The sequence below is a fragment of the Zootermopsis nevadensis genome, unplaced genomic scaffold (genome assembly GCF_977971745.1).
Source record: "Zootermopsis nevadensis isolate Lab colony 2312 unplaced genomic scaffold, Znev_1.0 Znev_ptg000013l, whole genome shotgun sequence".
Lineage (NCBI taxonomy): Eukaryota > Metazoa > Arthropoda > Insecta > Blattodea > Termopsidae > Zootermopsis > Zootermopsis nevadensis.
Window position 1 is genome coordinate 9187547 of NW_028259145.1, and position 20289 is coordinate 9207835.

Below are 20289 nucleotides of genomic sequence, written 5' to 3' on the forward strand. Positions count from 1 at the left end.
AGGAGTCTGCTTTTGGAGAAGTATGGAGACTGGCGGTCGATTTTATATTGGTGCTTTTGGCAAGATTATGGCTTCAGCATTAAATAACGTGTTTTGCAAATTTAATAATAGATTTTGTACTTTTAATGAAATTCTCAAACATAATGCTGCAACAAATTGCATTAGTTTTTAACTAAAAGATGTTCATTACCTTCAACTTCAAACGTACTACGGAAGTAACGACCAGGATATTTATTGACGAACTAAATATCTCCTATCCAATGGGTACGGGGGTCCTTTTCCGGGGGTAATGCCGGCCGGGGCGTAATGCTGACCACTCACCCCCATCTAGTGCCGAGGTCAAGAATAAGTAGGAACTATACCTCCACTCCCCCCAAGCGTCTACATGGCGTATAGTGGGACAGCTTTACTTTTTTTACTAAATATGATTTTAATGTTAAGAATTAATACCACAGTTATATTATGGCAGATGAGAGGGACAGAGAATAGCACTTATAGGAAACATGAAAAATAAAATCTTAGATAAACATGGTTGCAATTGTAAAAGACTGACTTTTCTTATTTATTTATATATATGTGTGTATATATATAATATCTGATAATAACTATTGGAATTATTATTATGAACGTTTATGCATAATACTTCTGCAAAAGAATCATAAATTTCTGTATGGTACAAAAGTGATAAATTACCGTGAAACTAAAATATTCTGCTCCGATTAGATGAGCTGTTATAGACAAAGGAAAACTACGTTGCTCTCTCTCGAAAGTGCAGGGGCCATTTCACCATCATGATATCCTGAAATCTCATTACACCCTCCGAATACGAAGCTATCCAAAAGACTGGTATTAACAAGTACATAATTTACTATGTATACAGACTGATTAGATATATAGATTAGACCGAAAGGTAAACAGGTATATGGACAGATAAATATAGATAGATAGATAGATAGATAGACAGACAGACAGACAGACAGAGATATAGGCACACAGACAGACAACAGTGAATTACAATAATAGCTTTATTTGAACACAATCGTACATATGCACAGGAAATTATAAATAACTAGCATCTGAACAAGGCATGCAGATTATATGATTTATATATCGAGACGAAAATATGTTTCTTAATTTTCATCATATTGAGCTCATAAATAAAGATGTGAAAGTCCAAGGGCTATATTCATGTTAAATTATATTGAAAGTTTTTAGAACATTAGCCAAAATTTCCTGATAACGGCAGTAAAGATTCGGTGTCTGGCAGAAAGCCAAGCGCATGTTGAAAGAGCGAGTTTCCATTATATCCGCAGGACAGTGAAGAAATGTTAAGACTCCATAATAATTAGAGTCTTTTGTTTGTGTTGATTTGATGAAGTATTGAATGTCTGTTGGCCTCCGTTTTGATAAGATCAAAGCCCTATTGTTTCCTCGAATGCTGTAGATGTCTAAGATTTTTCTTAAAATTGATTTTTGAGTTTCTGACGGGAAATTATTTTAGTATATAACAAATTCGGTCAGAATCTTACATAATTTACAAAAATAACTCCATTAAGGAAAGAACAGTTAAAACCCGTTTATAATAACTGTTATAAATTCTTGAATAATAACAAATGTCTATGCCAGTAACACAGACTTGATGATGGAGGCAGTAAGTACCTCTAAAACATCGGAAAACTCTTACTAGACTAGACAGGGCAACAGCCAAGAAGTTTGCACATTGTAGAACATAAAGCAGGTTAAACGTGAATTTCGAATGAGTTATTTTTATGGTAAAATTAGAGTTTGAGAAATAGTAGTCGGTGTTAGCACTCATGAAAACCAAAACTGCTTATCCATTCTATAAATCCAATATACGGGTAATAACATGTTTAATATTAAAATATATTTATTTCAATAAAATAATATTAATTCATTTCAGAGTCTATGATCAAGAAATTATATTACTAGAATGACTTTTATAAAATAAAAGAACAGCATATTCCACGCAGATTTAATCATAAACACTAGAACTTTGTCTACAAGTTGTGTCGATAGATATTTCATTTCATATAAGTACGAGCATACAAAACTATACATCAATTTCAACAAATCCTCAGTAACATCGGATTCCGAATATCAGGTATTCCGTCTGTAACCAATTACGTCAGCGGCAATATTTGGTTTCGTGTATCCGCGGTTTTTATTCTTTGTATAAACGAAATAATTCTGTCGTTCATCAGACGATGGGCACAACCATTGTCATCAGTAATGTTGTCATCATCATGATTTCAGTTCTCTGTAAGCTAATATCCATAAAAGTAATTAATAAAGTTTGTAATTTAATAATTTTACCTAGCACCCAAAATGCTCTGAAACACATTATCATTCCCTAATGTACACCTAGCAAGCTCAACATTAAATTTGCATAAACTGCCTGAAAGTGACGGGAGATGGATTCGAATATGCTCAACCACGGAGGAAAATGTTATAATCGACTAATATAACATTTTACTCTTTTATCTGAGACTGTCGTACATTCAAAAAGATAATTTAATAAAGTTTGTTGGGAAATTATATGGTTAGAAGTTCTATTTATTATGCTTGTAAGCTAATGACGTTTTATCTAAACATATCCAATTATAACTCATACATCAAAATCTTATTGTGCAGAAACTTCATTATATCAGTCAGCACAACTAAAATATTTCATACTATTATTATTATTATTATTATTATAGTGTCATGTTTAAACTCTACTGTCATAATCAAGCACTGTAAAATAACAGTGATTTTACTTATTTTGCATTTGTTTAGAATTTTGCAACCAGATCGACCACTGGTGTAATATTCTTTCTTCTGATATACGTATACTATCTGTTGCATTTAAACTGTGTCACCGAGTTCAAATAGCCTACTTTTAACATTATTAATCATTAAAATTTATCAGATAGTCCTAGTAATAATATTTATAACTTTAAAATTTTTACTTTTTGAATTTATAATAAAAATTACTTTAAATGATTTCCCTTACTATCATTAGCAAAGTTTTGTTTGTACACTTTTTGTACGTGATATCATTCTTACATTTTAATAAGCCTTTGTTAACTATCTTTTCAAATTTACCTTTGTGTTTTGTGATCAAACTGACAATCTTATTTATGTAATTACATGTTTCTTCTTTCATTCCTGTAATATATTTAATATATTTTTAAAGCAGGGGGTCTGAATATAACAACTAAACGTGCGAGGTGTGGGGTTTCCTGGGTTACGACACTTTGTGGTGGTTGCCAACGTTTCGAACGAACTATATACAGGTCCAAAATTCTGGTAACCACATATAATACAACACGGCATCAGTGCAAAGAAAAAATAACCATCTTTGCAAACCTCTGAGAACATTAAATCTCAAATTTACCAACATTTTCTGATTTACAGTTAATATAAGGAGAAATTATAAAACAGACAGAACCGATCAATGACGAAGGCTGCTTATTCTTATCTGTGTATTTAAGTTTTTCGAAAATTAACGGTATTTGCATACTGCAGGATTATATTCTTGCCTTGTCCGCCTTTGCCATCATGCTAGACAGCCGGTGGCGACACTGGCAGTTGCTATGAGTAGCATCTGGCCTCACTCGCCTACATGACTCACACTCCACACATAAAACTAACTGGCATCGTTCAAAACAAATTGCGCTGAAACTTATGATATTCGTGTTATATATAGATACAGAGGGTACATATGAAATGTAGACAATTTTTCTGTATACCATTTTACTCATATACCGAAACACAGATACATTAAAAATAAAAGCATCTGAGCAGGTTATATAACCAAGTTTATAATTCGTGCCACTTGAATTGCTAAACCTTCCATCTGACGCGCTACATTCACGATTGCAAATATCAGGTGCTTAAGCATCTCTTGCAGAAAGCCTATTAAAATCGGTCCGCCCGCGAATACCTATGAAAGAGCTTGAGGTCTGCTGAACGGACTGTTATGATATCTGATGTCGGAAGGATTTACTCCAATATGTCTTCTTATCCCACCTTTAGTCAAAAGTTCGTAAAACTAAATAACTCTTTACATAAACACGTACATGCCTGGAAGTGCCTGGGCGGGGAAATCTTCAAACTGACTTGTTTAATTAGAAAGGTAAAAATACAGACACCTATTAACAAGGTTGCATCTTAGTAGGGGAAGGACCATGAACATCTATCTTCGGTTTCATAGAAATAGGCAATACGGCCTAAACCCTAAAAAGTTCATCACGATGATGACATCTTAATAGGAATTAAGGTTTTCACGGCGGTGAGTCCGTGGATGGCTTCTTCTGGAATGCAGCGCCGTGTAGTCTGGTAGAAGTTTACTAACTTTTCAGAAGTCCTTGTTGCCTCTATCACTATTCATCGCCCTGATGATGGAGGCAGCAAAGATCTCCGAAACGTTGGTAAACTTCTACCAGACTACATGGCGCTGCAACCCAGAAGAGAGCCATCTTAAGCTTACCTCTTCTGATGTCAATACAACCCGTTTGGTATGACTACATTTTTATGGAGACCCATCGAAGTGCATGACGTATAATTTCATCAGTAACTAATAACTAGAAATAGAAACAAAAATCTGATGTATCTCATAAACCACAATTTGCCTTCACATAAAACGTGTAGGCTGCATTTTTATAAAGGTTAATCTTCATAATCATGCATAAAATGAAGAATAAAATTACAGGTTGAATTCGCAACGAGTAAATCATTGATAACTTTGTGCTGTTATGGTAGGTGCTGAGTTTTCAGACAATTGGTACAAACGGAAAATATTCTGAATCATTCTCCAGCATGATTATGATTTACAACTTGCAAGCACTAAAATGTAAAGAAATTACTTTGTGCTAAATTCAGTGTGCGATCATTATGGAAGGCAGAAATGTGGAAAATTTCCAACTAATACCCAATCAACAACAAAGCAATTGAACGCAGAGCCTTGCCTAATAAGAAGTAAAATTACATTGTGTAACTACAGAAAAGTAAGTTTTAAACACAGAAAATACCTTGATTAAGTTGGTTCATATTTAGAAATGCCTTACTGAAAGTAATAAGACAAAAAATCCCTAAATCTCAGAAACTGGTGCAATTTCGTCGCCTGCGGGAAACACACTTCCCTTTATTTGTTAATTAATAACCACTGTGCGGAAGGACTAGTGTCCTTTGGGTGCTTTCAAAGCTACGTGTTCTGTGTCAGGACATCCCGTTACACGCCTCGTTACACACTGACTCCACCCCATCAACATCTGAGCTCTGTTTCTTAGAGCCAGAAGTCACTTTAGTATGAACTGCAAACAGGGGTGAGAAGTTAGCTAGTGTATCGCCTCCACCGACAGCTAGACGGTTCTGAATCAAACCACGTAACAATTTTAACAATAATAACAATAACTTATTATACTTGTTTTATCTCTAGTCTTTTATTCATCCGGGCTAAAATCACCAGTCCCACTCACTCTACGCCCACTCTACGCCATGTAGGCGTTTGGGGTGAGAGGAGGTATAGCTCCTCTCTTCCTTGACCACAGCACTAGATGGGGGTGAGTGGTCAGCATCACGCCCCTGCCGGCTTTACCCCCGGGAAAGGACCCCGGTACCCATTGTAGAGGAGGCTGGGTGGGCCCCAGAGCCGGTCTGGACGCAGAGGCTAGAGGAAAAATCCTCTGCCCCCGTCGGGGATCGAACCCCGGTCGTCCAGCCCGTAGCTAGTCACTATACTGACTGAGCTATCCCGGCTCATAAAAAATCACCAGTAAAGGAGCTTTTACTTCAAGACGGAAACAGTGTTGCAGGCCAACATTAATTTACGTTAGACTAATATTTCTGACATAAACCTTTGAATCTGAACAAATGTCACTTGTTTTTTAATAATATCAATTATAATTCGCCTTGTTATAAATGTAATAAACTCGGCCTATATTTCTTGATTCACTTTCTTTTATCCTACTTCACAACTAGAAGTGTTTACTTCAGTATTATTATTTATTTACAGATAATTAAGTTACGGTTTCTTTACGTCGATGTCAGACTTTAGCGTCGAATGATGTGATGATCAGTGAATTGGAAGCGATACGGAACATAGCGTTACTGTGACCTGCTTTAATCTTCTCTACCGGAATTTTCCTGGAAGGACTGTGGAAACTCCAAAAATCCTCAGTCATGATTCCGGTCTCCGGGCCTATTTTTAAACTCAATATATCGGGAGTAAGAAGTACGTATGAGTGAAACCAACACGTTTGCGAAATTCGATTTTATTGTTCAAGAATCGGAAAAACTTACAAACCTAATCACTGTTAATAGCATAACATAACTACTCAAGAAATATATACACAGCTTTAAAAACCCCGATGCGTTTGTCAGTATTTTACCTTTAACCCCTTTGACAGCAGTGACTAGGGTCAATTACCCCTGAGTGAGTGAAGTGTCTTGCGCTCTGTAGATGGGTGATGAATTCAAGGAGTATTTCCCATTGGTCGTGAGGCTGGTTGGGTATTTCTTACACTGAATTCCCAGCCTACGGATTCCCAACGCGGCAATCAAATGGCCGCAGTTCCCCACACTTCTGCGTCGAAGAATCCATGAGGCTCTAATTGACTCTAGTGAAAAGGTTGGACTAAAGTAGACACAGAGTGACGAACGTATATGTTGATGTCTCGTCACCAGAATGCAGGATAAAATCCTAACAACGATAGTTAATGGAGCCTTTGAAGTTGTGGCAAATTTAAGATATTTGAAACCGACAGCAACAGATCAAATTTTGATTCATAAGGAAACAACGAGCTGATTAAATCTGAGCAAAGCTTGCTACCATTCAGTTCAGAAACATTTGTCTTTTCGCCTGCTGCCTAACAATGTAAAGGATGAAATATACAAAACTATAATTTTCCTTTCAGTTTTGTGTCAGCTTGAAACTTGGTCTCTGGAAATAAGGGAGAAACGTAGACTGAGGATATTTAAGAATTATTATGAGACTGGAGAAAGTTGCACAAAGAGGAGCTTTATAAATTTAGACCTCGCCAAATATAATTAGACTAAACAAGTGAAGGAGGATGATATGGGAAAGGCATGTATACCGCATGGAAGATAAAAGAAATGCATACAGGATTTTGGTGGGCAAACCAGAAGGAAAGAGACCACTAGGAAGACCTTGACATAGGTGGGAAGATAATATTAAAATGGATTTCAGAGAAATAGGATAGGATGGTATGGACGTAATTCATCTCCTTCAGGATAGGGACCAGTGGCGGGCTCTTACGAACATGGTAACGCACATTCGAGTTTCATAAATTTTGAGAATTTCTTGAGTGGTTGAACGACTGTTGGTGTCTGAGGGAGGTCTTGGATCCATGGAGTAAGTAAGTAATATGTGTGGGGTCTGAGGTTTTCACGGTGATGAGTCTGAAGATTGCTGTCTTCTGGGTTGTTGCGCCATGTAGTCTGGTAGAAGATTACCATCAGCTGATGATAGACGCAGCAAGGACCTCTGAAACGTCTCTAAACTTCTACCAGACTACACGGAGCAACAACCCACAAGACAGCAATCTCATATTTGTCTTGAAAATCATTAAATGCTGTTATCGTGGGCCAGAGCAAACATTTTAAATAACTTCTTTCTTCTGTTCCTGGAAGGGTAGCTGCGTGGAGGATCTGACGGGTTAAACGTCGCAAGGGCGGTTGAAGGGCGGTGTTTGAAGCAATCAGTCTTATGTCCCCTATCCCTGTCAGCCAGCAAAGTGCAACACTCAGTTCTTTTTCTCCTTACACTTGCTGGAGGTGAAGGGGCCGTTTTCCTACTCACGGTCCTGGGTCAGACGAGAGGCTGCTAAAACCGGTAACGACATGGTTCACTCCAAACTTTCTTTCTATACTGCTTCCCAAGAAGACACAAACATGTTTCCTGGACACGTACTCAACTTAACTTAGTCCATTTTATGCTAACGGATTTAATTACTTTTATATATTTATTTTATATGATTTTTGAACAACTTACACGGAGCTACGAATAATTTCTTTGTTACTGAAAGTGTTATTTTGGAGTATCTACTTGAACAAATATAACATTAGTACGTATCTTATTGACAAAGCAATTAACGTTTCAAATCCGTTAAAGTTCAATAACCACAAAGTGACTTTGTTTAAAAATATTTATACCCTTCTTTAAACCATATTTTAAAAAACGTAATGTGGACAACTGCTACCGCTTTCTTGAAAGAATAGTTCTGCATGCAATTTTTTTCATATTTCACTTACCGACATTCGAATAAACCTGTTTAATTTGAATCAGTAGTGGATCTCGCCAACATACCTCAATCAGCGGTGAACACATGTTCTCTCTAATGAGTTAACAGCAGTTTAGCTGGTCAAAACGTTCCCGCCTTTTATGAAACCAGAAGATTAATTACCTTCCTCACAAGAACCTATCACCGGTCTCTGCCTTGAAGCAGTTTAATTCAGTCGACAATGACGTAAGGCTGGGAGAGAGTCCTGATGATGGAGGCAGAAATTACCTCTGAAACGTCCATAAACTTCTACAAGACTACAGCACATGAACCTATACAACGTATTCAACAATATCGCCAAACACAATTGTTCTTAAATGTTACAAACAAAATGCTTAATCCAGATGAGGTTAATTAATATTGGGCAAATATAAGCTTGGTTGAAGTTTATATTCAAGAACTTTTCAGACATCTTCTTGGAGAAGGCAGCAGGAGATTGCCTTGCTAGAGATCTTCTTTTAAAACATTTTATATAAAAATTTGTCTAACATCAAAGAGCATTATAATAGATCAGTTTTATACGACACAGGGTTGAACGGGATTTGACTACGCATCACAAAAAATCCGAATTGTTTGCAGGGCCTGAAGTGATCAAAGAGGTTGGTAGTTTAAATTACCATGAAAACAAAACATTAGGCCCCTAAGGAACCTTATAAAAACGCTTAATTTAACAGGAATTTGGATTAAACACCAATATAGGCTATGTGTGGGATAATTAATATAAAATTACAAATTACAATAAGAAATCAAAATTTTATTAAATAGGGGATACAAATTTTGATATATGCGGTCACAGTGGTCGCGCAGTCTAAGGCGTGGACCTTGTGTGCTTGGGTTCGAATCTCACTCAAGACATGGATGTTTGTCTGAGTCTTTCTGTGTCGTGCTGTCCTGTGTACAGGCAGAGGCCTTGCGACAGGCTGATTACTAGTCCAACAAGTCTTAACAAATATTTAAACAGATGAAGAAGCCTTCAAAAGGAGACAAATTACGCTCCACGAGGAGCGAAACGGGTATTATTTTTTGTACCGGCCTGAAACATGGGCATTGGCAATAAAGGATGAAAGAAGATTATAACCCGCCGAAATACTTCTTTGAGAGCATTAGTAGGGTTGACATTTACAGACCAAAATTTAAGTCACGACACCAGGAAACAAGTATGGTTGTACAGTATGAATAAAGAGCTTAAGAAATACTGAACTAATTATTTAAAGTATTTGTAGAGAACTGTATTCCGCTAAAGATTTTTAAAAGATCATACACAGAGCAGAATACGTAGGAATATTTAGAAAGCTACGATGAGTTACCACGCATTCCAATGGGAATGGAAGGGAGCAATGGTCTCTTAGTTGATGATAATGACTAAAATCTATTAATATTAAAACTAATCACCAGTTACCACTCTACACCATTAAAGGGGCACGATCAAGCAACTAACAGATCACATAGAGACTGAGTGTGAGTGGAGTATTTAATGGAAGTTGAATACTCATTCCCTGAAATAAGGGATTAGATATGCGAGGGCGGTGGAATGTCTGGAGAATTTAGCGGCCAGTGTCAGAACTACGCGAAAGGAAATAGGGGTTTGTGCGAGTAAATGTGTGAAGAGAGAAGAGAGTGGGTGTGTTGTGCCGCCTGTATATCTTTCAGGAAAAATGTGCTGAGAAAACAAGGTTGCCCAAATTCATATTATTCTGACGAACAAGTAATACTTCTGAAGATTTCTGTCTTCTGGGTTGTTGCACTGTGTAGTCAGGTCGATGTTAACCAACGTTTCAGAGGTCACACTGCCTCCGTCATCAGGGCGATGAGTATGAAGATTTCTGTCTTCTGGGTTGTTGCGCTGTGTAGTCTGGTCGATGTTAACCAACGTTTCAGAGGTTATACTGCCTCCGTCATCAGGGCGATGAGTATGATGATTTCTGTCTTCTGGGTTGTTGCGCTGTGTAGTCTGGTCGATGTTAACCAACGTTTCATAGGTCATAATGCCTCCGTCATCAGGGCGATGAATATGCCAGTAGGGTCTGTGAGGCTAGATTTATAGGTGCCGGAATTTGAATGGAGTAGCATGCCCCGAGCCAATGGAAAATATGACAGGATAAGATAACTTACAAAAACCGGGGGTGGAATAAATAATAATATTAAAATTAATCTTAGACATTTGCTGCATGATGGTGTGTACTACAGTCATCTGGCTCATAATGGGAACCAGGGGTTAATCATGGTAATCAAATTTCAGACGACTTAAAAGTGGTGGATTTATTCAACCATCTGAGCAACTACTGGTTCTGAAGATGTGCTTTCCTTCAACAGGTGAGTCAGAGAAAGTGTTCCCCCGTAGACAATACACACGACTAAAGACAAATAATGAATCACATGCTGTAGGACGAGAAACAGACATGTCTTTAAAGCCGAAGTTCGTGTAGATAACATTCAAGAAATCAGTCTATACCGCAAAGAAAACAGCTCTTCGCCATAACATAAATCAAGTTGTTGATGCTGTTTATGGAAATGATCACTGTTGATTCTGTTTCCCGCCACATAAACCTTACATTTTACATAAACGTTTTCACATCCTCTGACCATGAAAGTGCGATCAATGATCACTGTTTTCGGGTGCATGTTGTCAGTAGATTATCCATATGCAATCACCGTTACTAAAGGCACAATGAGAGAGTAGGATTTGAGGTTCTGGAGACGGTGAGTAAAAAGATGGTTGCCGACTGCGTTGCAGAGCCGTGTACTCTGGAAGTAGTGTGCCAAAGTTCTAGTGGTCAGAGGTCCTTGCTGCCTCTATCGTCGCCCTGATTATGAAAGTATCAATGACATCTAAAACGGTGTTAAACTTTAATCAGATTACACGGAGCTACAACTCAGACAGCCATATAAGATTTTCATATTGTTTATACATTCTTGTTTTTATTGCTGCCAACACCTCTTTGTCAAAACTAGTTTTACTTTTTGACACGACTTCGCGTGTACATTTCACACAGGAGCTGTTCCGCAAAGACATTATAGGACTAGTAAATGACATTCTCATCACCGGAAAGCAAGCAACACAAATCCCATTGTTCACGTTTGATTTACGTCTAACTCAATATATGTTAATAGAATTATATCTGAAGACACAGACCTCTTCAGTTTCTATATACGTTTCACAGAATTGTATGTGTTAGAACTTTTTATTTGAGTGAATGATTTATCATGTAATGCAGTTTTTATTTTACTACACATTTTTATCGACTTTCGAGTGTAATAAAAGCACAGGTTGATTCTTGCAGTATTAACACCCCAAATAAATGTTTAATTAACGTCGCAGTATGACACCGCCACGTCTGTTTTAAGATTAACTAAATCTCACAATTATACAAAGCTATTTTCCAAACATACTTTTCTCGAGAAAAGACACGTTAATTATGCAGGAATAAAATATATAATAAATGCATGGGAAATATTAGGAAACCCGAAGGGAAGAGACCACTCCAGAAACGAATAAGATAGGAAAATATTATTAAAATGAATCTTATACAGGATATAAGAGTGTGGCTGGATTAACCTGGCTAACGATAGGGATTATTGCCTTGTTTTTGATAGCATGATGGTGAACCATACAAGGCGGAGAATTTCTTAACGTATTAACCACTAGCTTTTCCATAACTTTTCTGAGCCATGGTATTTACTTAGCTATGTAACGAATAGGGGATTACGTAAAGTACAAATACTTGTGTAAAATCCCCCATTCTCCTTTGCCTCTGGACCTAAGAAGAAATTTTTTATGTTCTTGGTAATTATTTCCGATATTACTGATGCTTTTCCGATATTGCAGCATCTTATGAATTATACATACATAAAACGTCTGCTTAACTTTAAAAACTTTTTAAAAAACAAGAATTTTGTTTAGAGAAAGTGTCTGAAAGACTTGGAGAAATCATTCCTCTGTATACATAATTAGTAAGACTCTTATCAATATTCAGTGTTTTGTTTCGTCATGCTAAGAATATTTAAACAGAAATATTAATTTATACTTCACACCACTCGAACCTTCAATCTTTCTCTTCAGAAACTCTTTAGAGGAGCATCAGGAAGCCATATTTATAGTTTCAGGAAATATTTAGAGCACTAAACCAAAACGTTCTGATGTGAAATTTTAAAGACTTGAAGAGACGTATCAACGTGATTGATAGACGGTTCTATTCCAGCTTAGCTTCATCCCTGTTTGTTAAACGTTTTAACAAGGAGCTATTTTACGTTACAGTGGATACGATTCGTCCCTTATAATACCATTTCGACTCGTAGTGATAAATTGACAACATGAGACATTATGAGGTAGGAATTAAAATTATTAAAAATGTTGAACTCAGACATTATGATCTATCAAGTTACTAACAGTTAACTGAGACATAGCATTTCAGTGCATATTTAGCATTCTTCCACTAATTCCATTTTTGTTAACGTTGCACATTTTAAAATGTTTTATGGATAACATCTATTTTCTAATTTATGAATTAAATTTAAAAGTTAAACTCAAGAGCTATTCGGACCCTCATCTACACATTAACTCCATGTCAAAGAATGAGGCACGAACAAAAACAAAACGCTGTCGTTGACAGGACATGGCGTGTCGCAGTAATTTTAAGGCGCTGACAACTGTGTCATTAATATGGGAGTGTATGATATGTTACGGATTTAGAAACAAAATCTGTAAAGAGACATTCAGATTTTTATAGGTGGTTAAAGGCTGCAGAATTACAGAATTTAATTATACGTTCCGACAGAACGAGAGGGGAGAATTAAAAATATTTTGTGTGACAAAATAAATCTCAATCATTTTTCAGAGACGTGTAACATTGCTGTTTATCAGTGTTATCGTTATTCGCTTAAGAGTATCACACTATTGCGGAATGCGAAGGCCAGATTTCCACCATGTTCAGATTTATGGCGCGTTTGTAACGAAAACTTTCAAACATGTAAATACTGGCTTCGACATTTATGTTTGTCTTTATGGCCTGTGTGCATGTAAAAACTGGATAGAAGCTGAATTAATTTACATTAAATCTGTTAAAAGGGAGTTTTACTAAACTTTCTCACCTTATTACAATTCCAGATAAATTCGAACAAAAATAACGGACACCTTACATGAAAACTTACATGCATTTCTGAGCCTATAAAGCTCGTAACTTACTAAATTTTTATCGGGAGTTAAAAATGTTTCTAAAAGAACTTGTGGAGAAAATTCAACTTCAGCATTTTTGTGCCTAATATACTTTTTATGAATAATCCATTCTTCGAGATAATTAACAAAACAAATTTTATTCTCTGTCGTCTCATAACTCGAGAGTCGTTGGTCCGAATGTAATAAAATCCCACGCTGTATGTCGTTGCTGGTTCCGCCTGCATGTTGTATATTAATTGTACGAGAGAATCGAAAATTACAACTCACGAACTGAAAATCTAGAGGCAATAACAGAACAGACGCGTCATAATTAATTCGCTACACATAAGCTTATATTTCCTGGCTTGTTCTACCTACCTTTAAAACAAATATGACTATCTGACAGAACACAGAGTTTGTAACAACCAGATTTTATTCCAGTTTTTGTCTGGAGGGACTGAAGAAAATGACGAGATACCTGAGTCAGTTCAGCCGCTCTACTGGCCGAAATTTGAAGCTGAGGCCTCCCGAATACAAAGTAGCAGTACTAACTACTCGGCCGCGAAAGATTAAAACTTATAATTTCTTTAAATGAAAAAAAACATTTAACCGATTTAAAGAAAGAAGTGCAAAGTTGTAGCTACTTCAGAGGACTACACTTGGTATTCTAAATTATTATTTGAACTTCTTCATAGATCAATAGCCTTGATTTCTCGTGGGGTAAGACATCTATTATTCCATTTAAAAATCTATTCTTTAAAAGCTAATTATTCGTCAAACATAACACTGCCTATATATGTGTGTGTGTGCATGTGCATGTTAACTCATTTTAACATATTCACTACTTCCAAATATGTATTTGAATTATAAGCTGTATACAGTTAAACCTCGATTTGCACCGCTTCAATTTGCGCCGATTCAGAATAACACTGCTTTTGAAACCAGCAAGTCAAAAAAAAATTAGTATTATTTATAATATTTTACAATGTTTCTCTTACTGATTCTTATACTAAATCGTAATTCTTACATCGCTAATTTTGAATGAAAATTATAAATATAGTCACCTCTGCACTCATTGCTAACTATTTGCGAGATAATCTCCTAAAAATCCGCCAACATTGCGCAACAGTCACGTGAGCATTGGTCACTCTTCACTGTGAGTCATTTGCATTCAGCCTGATGAGGGAGTAAGGAAAAATGCACTCAGTTCGCTTCTTGTTGACACATTGAATGTGATGAAAACTGTGCACTAAACGTGTTTGTGTTGTTGTTCGATCAATATTCTGCAGTAGCAACTGTTTTATATTTACAAATTGTAGAAGAGCCGCCATGTCTGTTAAGAGAAGTGAATGTGTTGCTAAAATGTTGCGTAGGTCTATTGCGTTAGAAGATAAGATGGACGTAATTCGTAGAATAGAAGGTGGTGACATCCGTCGTAATGTGTGCAGAAGTATGAAGTTGCCTCCTTCCACTGTGACTACCATAATGAAAAATTCATATAAAATAAAACAGTCAATAAAACAGGCTACGAGAGTAAGTGCAACGCAATTGAGTTATAGCAGAATTAAATTTTAGAAAGAATGGAGAAATTTCTGTTGCTATGGGTGGATGACATGAATCGAAAAAAACATTACCTTGACTGAAATTTCTATCACGGATGAGGCGAAGTCAATTTTTGAGGACCTTAAGTCGTCAATGTTTGAGTGCCGGGAACGCGTGTCATTGATTTCCCGTTGATTTACATTATAAAAAGAGTTTAAATTTACGCCGATTCCATTTACTCCGGTTCGTCCAGGAAAACATCCCCGGCGTAAATCGAGATTTACCTGTATCCGAATTAATCAGTATTTTATACTCTGTATAACACCTACGTTTCACGAGCTTTTATGAAAATAACATTTAAGTTCTATTTCAATTTCCATATATTTATTTGTTTAACTTGTAACAACTAAATGAACCCAGTGACTGTTAGTGAACATTCCATTATATTTAAGTTCAATTACAGTTGCATGATCATACTTGTTAAACCTAAAAAATTAAATTAATCTCAAGAGTGAACACTTCTGCACAAAATGTAATCAAAGAATAAGATTAAAATACATCCCGATTAAGTTTCCATTTTATGCTATATGTACTTTAATCATGGAAACCGTAGATAGTTTTCATGAGATTTCTTACAAGAAAATGCCTTAATCAGATCGCACACATTTGTAAACCCCTGAAACAGACCGTAAGAAGAGAGTGAGAAAAGAGAGAAGGCTTTTCTACCAGATGGTATTTTCGTTCTTCTCTTTCCATTTCGCTCTACGGAACTCGGCCGATTTCAGCGGTGGTTGGTATTCCTCCACTTCTAGCGGACCAAAAAGAAACCTTCCGTTCTTACAGCCGTACTTCACCCCTGAGATAAGAGAGAAACAAATGATACGTAAAAACTGCATCCCTCTGTAGAATTTTTGCTGTTTCTGCTTCATTTAATCTCGTTCTTCTGAGATAATAATCACGCGTTACAATACAATAATTCTGTTCAGACGAAGGCATAGACATTTATCGGCCCACTAAAACATGCATTTTATATCGGTATATAGGTGAACAAGTTTTTACTTTTACTCTAATAAAGTTTTAAATAAATAAACTACTAATATGTGCTAAACTTACGAGATTCCAAAATGGTCTCAACACAATTTTTGAGGTCAGATAAAGACAATGTAAAACCAATGATAAATCGTGTGTAACATACTTTAAAAATATTCAGCGTTTCGTGTGTTGGTTTTACTCAAGCTCACTACAGAAAAGGACAACACAATTATTCCCAAATGTAATTTTGATATGATTATTCCTAGATGCAATTAGATACGTGAAGTTCACTCAAAGTAACATAATAAATATGATATAAATTTGTGTGGAGTTCTAATAACAGTACACATTACGCTGATGGCTCTTTTACATTATAAGCCTTTTAACTTCATGGATAACAATTCTTCTTAAGATGCAAACATTAGCTCAGCTAGAAAGCTTTCGCCACATGGGATCCGAAAGCTCATTATAGCTACTGTGAAAACTGATATGCAATTCCGTATCGATACCGGAGCGGGTTATGTCGAAATCGAATCGCCTTATCCATTCACGACATTACATTTCTCAAGAGCATTGTCTTTAATTCAGTCTTATAATTGTATGTTGCTATTATTTTTAACAACATTTTACTGCAATATAAAGTACAACAGCAAGCTGTAATTATAATTTTTCAATTGTTTCAATCTTGAACTAAGAGGAATTTAACTTAAAGACAGCTTCAGTTCACCTAAAAATCAATTATAGTAGCATTGAAAATTATGGCCAGTTACAAACAAGACGAACCTCCCTTCCTCTGTCTGCATTCAATTTCTCTTGCATTTTCAGTAGTGATAATGTGACACGTTCAACATGACTTCTTTCTTGATAAAACTAATAACTGAAAGACAATGGCAGAGTCCATAATCTGCTTTATAATCAGACTGTCAGAAGACTATTGACATTACGGAGGAATTACAGTTTAGTATGAAGCCAACCTCAAAAGTCACGCGTGGGTGTGAAAATATAAAGCAGGGCGGACGAACAGCGATTATGTTATTTAGGATGGTAATGGTACACGTTTTGGACGACTGTCGAGTGAAACAGGAATTGAGATTAAGAATCATATAGATCATTGTGCCCGTGACAACCGATGCTTATGAAACAGAATCCGAAATAAGCATCAGCTACGTATATACGGTGTGCGAGAATGGTTTAAGACCCGAACGAAAAGACTGTATTCTGATGGAATCAGAAAACTTATAGATCGTTGGACCAAATAGCATAGAATAATAAGATATTTGTAACACCGTTACTGAAAGATTAACTTGACAAAACAAATAATACACTTTATTTTGTTTTACTTACCGTCTTATTTATTTGTCATAAAAATTTCAGAAAAAATTATTCTATACGACAGGGTGCACTGTTCAACATACCTAAGAAATATACATTTCTTGAATGCCGAAATGAATAAACAACATTATGGAATCCACATATTACGACCCGAATTAACAAGTGAGAAATTCTGATATCAAGGTTAGGTTAAGATGCTCTTGCATGGTAGTGAACGTCAGGAATTCCATCAGGGACATGATCTCGTTAGTTCAATTGCACTCCGCCTGCAATATTAATAAGGCACTGTGACAGAACGTGACCCCCCCCCCCCTCCCCCACTTCAAACTGGCAAGCACTATGCACCTAACTCGATTGGGTCCACGTTAGTTATTGATGGGCGACTGATGTGTTGACACCATGTTTCTGCAAAACATTGTCTCTATCCCTCGTATGCACATATATGGAATAGTCCACCACATACACACACATTTATTTACTAAAACCGATAAAATTAAACAGTCTGCAGTGCAGGCCTTCTGTCATATCATGTACCTATTTGTCTGTGTAAAAATCTAATATATATTCGTGTGTGTGTTCTTGTTTCGTGCCTGTAAACTGGGTTTCTCTCCTAACAGGAAACGTAAATTCAGGGTTTTAGAACAAAAATTTGACAAGAATATTTATATTCAAGACAGCAAGTTACCAGAAGAGAAAAGCATGTACATATTGAGGAACTTCGTAATTCTTAATCTTCGCCAGATATTATTTCGTCTTTAAATTAAGGAGGTACAAAGGGCAAAGGATGTAACACTCGTGAGAAAATGAGAAATAAATGCAAAGTTTTAGTCCAAATACCTGAAGGGGAAGAGAATTTTGAAGATCTAGTTATATATGAAGGTTAATTTTGAAATTAGTATTACAAGGTAAACTGAATTAATTTGTCTCGGACACATTCGTCGGAAAAACATTTTAACCACATTTTCAAGTTAAAAAGAGGGAAATTCTTGAACATATGAACAACTATCAGCGTTTTAAGAACGACTTGTCCACGTGGTTAATTAAAACTGGACCACAGCTTCATGATTAACAGATTCACCCATGATATGCATATCAAACCTTCGTTACAGTTACCATAATAACTCACCAGTCAGTTATTTGAATCCGGTTATGATCACAATGTATGTAGTCTGGAATTTTCTCTTTCACACAAAACGTATTATTTTATTTCAAATTTGTGTAATGGCTTCTGGGGTGTAAAACCGTGTATTTTTATACGCAGTTACCGAACTTTCGAATGCCAATAATTACTACCTTACTCCAAAACTCTGGTGATCACTAGTTACACCGCATCATAACCCAGAAGACCGAAACAAAATTTTCATTTCTAGGAAGGACTTAATTTCTCACATACAGTTTTACTTCTTAAATATGCATACATAAATTGTACTCCTTCATAATTTAAGAAAAATTGTAGTTTTCAATCCCGGAACACGCATTTTTGAAGCTTAGGACATGATGTATTTCTCTTCTAATGTATCATCCAGCCACCTAAATGGCATTTTGCACCACAATAGAAGTCTGTATCTAAAGCATAATGAGACAAAATAAATCATCCTCTGCTGAATATCAATGGTTTTGACGACGATATGGTTTAGTAGATACCGATAATTGTCTGCAACACTTGTCCGAATTTTAGTAGCTCTCTACAGCTTTCTCTCAAAACTCTTTAGAATCTCTATTTATTTATTCTTCTGAAATAACCTCAAATGTTTAATCAATTGAGACAGAACAATAAAAGTTTGGCGAAATCAAAACATTCGGTGTTATCTAGTTTTTCTTGCGTTACTTGGCTTTAATGGAACGCCAACAGCAAGCTCAGAGTTGTTCATCAATGCCAGTTTTGGATTTAACAGACGATGTCTGTGCACTGGAAAATACAGGTTGTAACATCTCATTAAAATTGGAATTAAAGACCCGAAATTCTTAAAAAGAAAGCCACATACCTTGGGGAATATTTTTCAGGGTTGCTGTGCTGACTGAAATATCTGAAAAATATCCATGAACCGAAATGGCTAATTGCCTTTCGTCTTAACGTAATAAAACGACATTTAAATCGAAGTGACAGAGAGCCTTATGGGTGTTCCTTCTGTTAATACATAATGACGAATCTGAAGAACGGGGAAGATTAATATCAGACAAATTATAAGAATTCCCCCGCGCCTAAAAATGTAATTTGCCAATTTGTACGCTGATGTGCATTATGACTTCAGCAGCCCTAGATAAGGACGGAGAGGGGAAATATGACATTAAAAGAAAGAATGGGAGAGACGGAAAAGGAACGGTGGAAGGAGCGATAGGAAGAAGGTGCTCAAATTATTACTGAGCGTTCAGTGGTAATCTCTTTCTCTCTTCCTTTAGTCTTCCTTGTTCTGTAATCTTGGCGCTGCTACGGGAGAAGAATTCAATATTGGGCGTGAGATCTGAGTGGATTTTTCCGTTCTTGTTCAACAGTTCACATAAGACTAAGAAAGAGAGGAGCAAATCTCGCAAAAGGACGAGATTCGAACTCACAACTAGAGAAATTAAACAAAACTGCGATTGGAAAATCATTATGGGTTAAACCTGGTTTGGCGAACAATGCTCAGTAATATTAGATAAAGGGAGGCAAAGCTATATTGCAATGATTACAGATGATTGGATTCATACAATAAAAGACGTGAAAATGGTCCAAATTTCAGGAAAAAACAGAAGGCATATCGAAAACAAAATTTAAAAACTTAAAACAAACATCGAAATTATTATAAACCTGCAGAGAAATATAAATTAAAGAAGGTTGCCATCCTAGAACTAACTTTTTAAGAAATGAGGTTAATTATTTGCTTGTAGATAGTATTTGAATACGTGGAAAAGTTAATTTTTCCACGGGGTCAACAATGTTAGATAAAT